This window comes from Mya arenaria, chromosome 12, assembly GCF_026914265.1.
Source record: "Mya arenaria isolate MELC-2E11 chromosome 12, ASM2691426v1".
Taxonomy (NCBI): domain Eukaryota; kingdom Metazoa; phylum Mollusca; class Bivalvia; order Myida; family Myidae; genus Mya; species Mya arenaria.
In genome coordinates this window covers 17022951-17030524 of record NC_069133.1, presented here as the reverse complement: position 1 = coordinate 17030524, position 7574 = coordinate 17022951, and positions in this window count along the sequence as shown.

The following is a 7574-nucleotide window of genomic DNA, read 5'->3' as shown; positions in this document are numbered from 1 at the left end:
AAGGCAACTATTAACATATCAAGGAAACTATTAACGTCTCAGTGTAACTATTGACATATCAAGGCAACTGTTAACATATCAAGGCCACTATTAACATATCGGTGAAACTTTTGACATATCGGTGCAACTATTGACATATCGGTGTAACTATTGACATATCAAGGCAACTATTGACATATCGGTGTAACTATTGACATATCAAGGCAACTATTGACATATCGGTGTAACTATTGACATATCAAGGCAACTATTGACATATCGGTGTAACTATTGACATATCGGTGCAACCATTGACATATCGGTGTAACTATTGACATATCAAGGCAACTATTGACATCTCGGGGCATATATTTTCATATCTGTGTAACTATTGACACATCAAGGCAACGTTTAACATATCAACGCAACTATTTGCATATCGGTGCATATATTGACATATCATGGCAACTATTGACATTTCGGGGCTTCTACTGACATATCGTTGTAACTCTTGACATATCAAGGCAACTTTTAACATATCAAGGCAACTATTAATATATCGTGGTAGCTATCAACATATCGGGGTAACTATTGAAATAACAAGGCAACAATTGATATTTTAGGGCATCTGTTGACATATCATGGCAGCTATTAACATATCGGTGCAAGTATTGACATATTTAGGCAACTATTGACATCCCGAGTACCCGGGTACTCAAAATATCGAATATCGGGGGGATTATTGGCACATTGGGGCGATTATTGACATATCGGGACAATTATTGACATATTGGGGCAACTATTGACATATCGAGGCATCTATTAACATATCAAGGCATCTCATGACATATTGGGACATCTATTGATATATCGGGCATATTTTAACATATCGGTCCAGTTTTTGAAATATCGGTGCAACTATTGACAAATAGCGGCAACTATTGACATATTGGGACAACTTTTAAAATATCAGGGTAACCATCGACAAATTGGGGTAACTATCGACATATCGGGGCAATTATTGACATATCGGGCCAACTTTTAAAATATCAGGCCAACCAGCGACATATCGGGGCAACTATTGACATATCGGGGCAACTATCGACATATCGGGGTAACTATTGAAATATCGGGGCAACTATCGACATATCGGGGCAACTATTGAAATATCGGGGCAACTATTGAAATATCGGATCAACTGTTGAAATATCCGGGCAATTATTGACCTATCGGGCAAACTGTTGACATACGTGTGCAACTTTTAAAATAACAGGCAAACTATTGACATATCAGGCCAACTATTGACTTATCAGCTCATATCGGGGTAACTATTAACATATTGGGCCAACTTTTGAGATATCGGGGCAACTTTTGACATATCGCGGCAACCTTTTATATATTTGGCCAACTATTGACTTATCGGACCAACTGTTGACATATCAGGGCTACTATTGACATACGGGGCAACAATTGTAATATAGGGACATCTATTGATATATCGCGGCAACTGTTGAAATATCAGGGCATTTATTTACAAATCAAGACATCTATTTACATATCGGATCATCATCGGGGCATCTATTTACATATCGGATCATCATCGGGGCATCTATTTACATAACGGATCATCATCGGGGCATCTATTTACATAACGGATCATCATCGATGCATCTATTTACAAATTGGGGCAACTGTTTACATATCGGGGCATCTTTTGACATATCGCGGCAACTGTTGAAATAGCAGGGCATTTATTTACAAATCAAGGCATCTATTTACATATCGGATCATCATCGGGGCATCTATTTACATATCGGATCATCATCGGGGCATCTATTTACATAACGGATCATCATCGGGGCATCTATTTACATAACGGATCATCATCGGGGCATCTATTTACATAACGGATCATCATCGGGGCATCTATTTACATAACGGATCATCATCGGGGCATCTATTTACATAACGGATCATCATCGGGGCATCTATTTACATAACGGATCATCATCGGGGCATCTATTTACATAACGGATCATCATCGGGGCATCTATTTACAAATCGGGGCAACTGTTTACATATCGGGGCATCTTTTGACATATCGCGGCAAAAAATATAATATTAATAAGTGTGTATTTAAATATAAAGTGTAAAACCTTTAAAGCTTTAAACAGAATATAACTTTAATACACGTCTTCAATGATTTCAATAACAATCTTACAAAAAGCCTTATAGAAAAATATAAATAAAGAAAAATTAAAAAAACTACCTATCTTAACTGTCTTGAAAAGGATGTAACCCAAACCAAACCATTTTTGGCCTAATAAGTATATCTTTGAGGTACAAATCTACATACATAATTTAGAAAATAAACGGTTATCAAACCCATTCCCGTGAAGATGAAGTCTTCGTTAGTCGCGTTCGGGGACTTGACCTGGACGTCCACGAGCAGGGGCGTCTCCCGAGCCCGTGTGTGACGTTGACCAGCGCCTGACCACGTTTTCCCGAACGCAACGGTATCCATTTACTCTGGTAATCAGGAAAGCCCAGTCCGTGAGCTGAAAAGTGGCGGTCACTAAAGGAATGAATTGCAGGGTTGATGTCATTATTGGGGTATGAACGCAATTGGGCTGATCAAAGTGTGTGGAGTCCGAAGAACTCCACGCGTACTTTGACCAGCCTAATTGCGTTCATATACCCGATAATGACATCAACCCCGCAAATCATAACTTATATTTACACCAATGGTTCATTATTTCATTCAAGAATTGTTAAAAAATACTTCATTTCATTTAGGAAAACCTTTCAGTAATCCTTTCTTACCCATTCTGTAAATAGAACGACCCGATTATTACCGGAAACATTATTTCAAATGACCCATAATAACGCAGGAAAAGATCAACTACTTGAAATCACTTTTAAACGTAAAATTGAAACACTTATGGCAACAATACCTTTAAAACATTATACATTAACACTTTCTAAAATGTTGATTTATATTTTACGGGACCTGCTGACACAATACAAACAATTACAATACCAATAGACTTTTAGTTTTTTATGTATATTGTAATGCGATGAATTGCGATCCGAACATATCCGAAGATGTTGCGTTCATATATTGATAAACGCAATTGCCGAAAGGCAGTTCATTAAAGGAATGGAAGTTGTAAATATTAAGCACTGGATAGTATTTGATCTGACTGCGTGTGTTAACCAACACGTTGCATTATACATTAAAGTAAATTGACATTTTCTGGAAACAGACACATTTTACAATTAACGTGAGCCAAATGTTTTAAAGATACACTCTTAATCCCAAATAAGATTTACAACAATTAATATAAATGTTTTAATATACCCCAAAGCATGAATATATGTCGAAAACAATGGTTCATATGAAGGATTACGAGCTTAATTTAAAAGAAAGGTGCAGAAAACACGGTATTTCTACCGTATACGATAGTAGATCACAGTAAATCTCACCAATCATTTAATATTTTTGCGTTTTCAGCTATTAGATACACGGTTACAATCAGTTATTAATAGTTGCCATAAATTCATTATTGAGTAAGTAGCTAAAGGTTTATCACTCATTATTATATATTGAAATTATATATTATATTGATATATACATATCATCATACATGTAGTCCTGCTGAATGTTAATTGTATATTTCATGATATAATTATGTATATGTTTATAGACAATGTACTATGTACACGCCGTAATAAATATTTGTCTGCTGTCTGACTCTCATAATTAAGCTACATGTATGTTTTACATGTGTATGTATTGATTTTGAATAAGAGTGTCACTTTAATACTCTTTGTAGAGAGTGTTTTTTATTGATTTATATTCAAAATGGGCATACAATTGTGGTAAAATATGCATTAAATGGAACCTTGATACATCCCACGGTACGTTCAACGATACACCAAAAGAAAACAATTAAAGATTTCCAACAACCTTCGAAAAATATCATAATATCTAAATAGTTTAATTCTACGCCGTTAAAAAATCATTAATTAGTTGTAAATATTTCTTATTTTTAATCCAGTTTTTTTAAGAATTAGATTGAAGTCTTAAAACGTCCATGGGCCGTATTCAATATAATTCTTATCCTAATCCTAAGAATCACTCAATCCATTCAGTCCATTGGCCAGTTATTTTAAGAGTTCAATCAAAAGACATGTATTTTAATCTTAAAATTAAGATAAATATAAGGTGGTTATGGAATACAGCTCCTGGAGCGTGTTTAATTTCAAGGAAAAAACAACATTGTTTTTATTTTAAATGAAAACGGATATTAACTAAAAAAAGTATTAAATCTTACCATTTTTGATTGCCAAAACACAAACTATTATCGATATAAGCATTTTCGCTTGGGATAAGCGTTATCCCCACTGTCTACTTATCCTCGCACTGTCTAATTAAGGATGGAATCCTAAGGATTAAAAATAAATATGTTAATAATCTTAAACTTTTCCCTGACAAATCAAGAACGTTTTAATTTCGCAAGTATTTGTATGGAACTCCTGTACGGATTTCCGATAACCCGATGAAGCCCGTGAGGCGCTGTTTCAGTGCTGGGCACTATTATACCAAACCTGGGCTCTGATTGGAGGCAAAGGAATAATTAAATTATAATTATAATTACGATCTACTTTTCCATTGATCAGGTATTGTTGAAGATTCACCGTGACTCTGGGATGATCGAAATATTTCTAAAAATCAGTTAAAACAAAAAACAGATATAATGAATACTAGTATCTGCCCTTGGAAACAAAGCTTATGTAGTTTTAACGAGATACGTAAGTCGTTTAAAAGAGAGAAAGACAAAAGCACGTATGTCACCTATCCTTATCAAAAGAGATTGACTTTATATGATGTTTCAAGTGGCACTCTTCTTTAAAATCAACACATACACATGTATAATAAACATAAAATTTGAGTGATACATTTTTAACTACTTACTTAATCAAACATCTATGAATATAATAATTACTGATAACAATATTGTAACCGTGTTTTTAATAACCGAAAACGCAAATATAGTAAATGATTAGTGAGGGCTAAAATATTTACTGTGATAAACTATAGTCTCCTAAGGTAGGAATACCATGCTTTCTGCACCTTTTCTTCAAATTAAACTCGGTATCCTTGATAAGAACCATTGATTTCTACAATGAAAGAAATGAGCATAAAACGCGCTATTTCTACCCTATGAGACTAAAGTGGACCTTAGTAAATAGTTAAGCATTCACCAATCATTTCTTTTTTGATATCTTGTTATCAGTAATTAATATTTTCCGTAAAGCATTATTTAGTAAGTAGTTAAAGGTTTATCAGTCAAAAACGACGTTTGTTGAAAGAGTGATCTTCAGATCTAAAACAAAAATAACTTTACTATTTCTTCACCATGTTAAATGAAACATCACGCAGTCTACACAATGTCTTCATCAACACAAAAATAACGAGGACATTCTCTATAATACTCTACCTCAACCCGCTATCTAAGTTCATTTATTGCAGGATTCGATAGCAACCGACTATTTTGTCAAATAATAAATACTGATAATATCTTTCTTAGTACCCTTTATACACACATCATTAACGTAGCTTTCTAATACATATGCTGTTTCAGTTATGCAAAGATCCTGTTATTATGGAGTTTTCCTTATTTTAGTTGGCGTAGCGGTCACATTTTCGGTCCAATATAGCGTACATGATATCCTCATAACTCTCTAACCACATGCAACGTTTCTAAAATTAGCTTGCATACTTCTTGAGCCATTTTGAGTTGCTTTCCGGCCGGCCGGACGGCCAAGGTGAACATTAATAGTCCACACAAGTGAAACTTGTATGATACTAATAACTGACACGACTAAAGCCATTGTCAGATTTATAAGCCTTACTACACATTGCTCGTGTTGTCACTGTACCTTTTTCTTGGATATGCCAGCAATGAGCGTAGCGGTCATTCATGTTGCGCAGTGAGGAGACTGATACTTCTAAACGCATATCAAGATACAACGGACAGTGCGTTTCCGACAGGGAAGTGCGCGTATCTTCATTTGGCAGTGCTAAACAATGACATTGTAACCATAAAGGACATATACATTGTTAAACGCATATCACGGAAATGCCATATTATGAGATATAAATCTGATTACTACAATATCATGATTATGCATGGTAAATGTGCTTGTTAAAATGATATTGTATCAGACTTTCTGATATATACATTGTACATGAATGGGATACCTGACCCTGAATGCGTTTGGGTTAATGTGCTCTATTTATGTATCTCAGTTTGATATCAGGTGCTGATGGTCATCATGAGCTGCAAAATTATGTATATCGGTAAAGCAGGTCCAACCAATCAGGTATAAACTAAAGCCATAACAAAGGAAACGAACACACCTCGGACGCCACCTCGATACAGGAATGGTTAAATGGCATGTTTTGATAAAACTGACCAACATTCTGTTATTGTAAAGTCAATTTGACATACCATTTTACTACTGGACCAAGCTAATTACTGGTATAATCTAAAAAAATGTTCGTTCAAATTAAGTTGAGAAATTTACTATTTTAAAGCTGTTTTAAAAGATAGAGGTGATTCCTGAAAATGAGTTCAAATTTGGGTTAAAAAGAATAATAATTTTAAAAATAATTCCTCGAGAATACGCCTGAAGGGGGGCTCCCGTCACATGGAAAATCACTTGCATCTTGAGTTGTCTCTGCAACACTTTATTGTCAAGGAGGGAACACTAATGAGATATCACACTTCTTCACTGGCGAAAAGCAAATGTTTTTTTATACATGTTTATGCAAAGTCAACCACATGGATATTAAGTCAAGAGTGGTGCACCATTATCGCCAGCGCTCATGGTCTTATACGGACACATCTTTCTCCTGGGTCAGCCCACTGAAAGATGTCTGAAACAGAGAAATATTTAGAAATATATTCATTCACTTGTCAAGTAAAATACGCGTGGTATCCGTAGTTTATATACATGTATATTGAAAAATCAAAATATCTTTATTATACGTCGTACCTCCTTCGTTTGTCACTGACGTCCAAACCATCACAATCGCAAGGCCGTTCACTGAGCATTGAGTGTTCCTTCCGTTACCAAACACGCTGGCAACGCAAACCAGTCCGCCATTGATGACGTCAGTGGGACGCCAGAAGCGTATCGACGCATGCGAATACGCGTACGTCAAACCTCCATATGTACAAATTGGATCCCGCACGATGGCGCTGTACGCCATAACGCCACTTCCGGAAAACCGGTAGCCGACGTTTGGACCATCTACGGCTTCCACCTGATAGATGACCTCACATGGTTACAAGTGCGATACATATATGATATTATTTTGATAATTTCATACATCGCCACGTAAAGAACATTTCTTTGAAATTATTTAAAAATCGGGCCAGCGGATTCTGAGAAAAACTATTTTCAAAGTTTTCCATTAAGACATAAAAGGAAAAGAAACCCCACCCTCTGGCCGCGATGGGATTTTTTATGAATCAAAATGGGGTGAAGGAATTTGTTATAATGTCATTATTTTTTAATCAGGA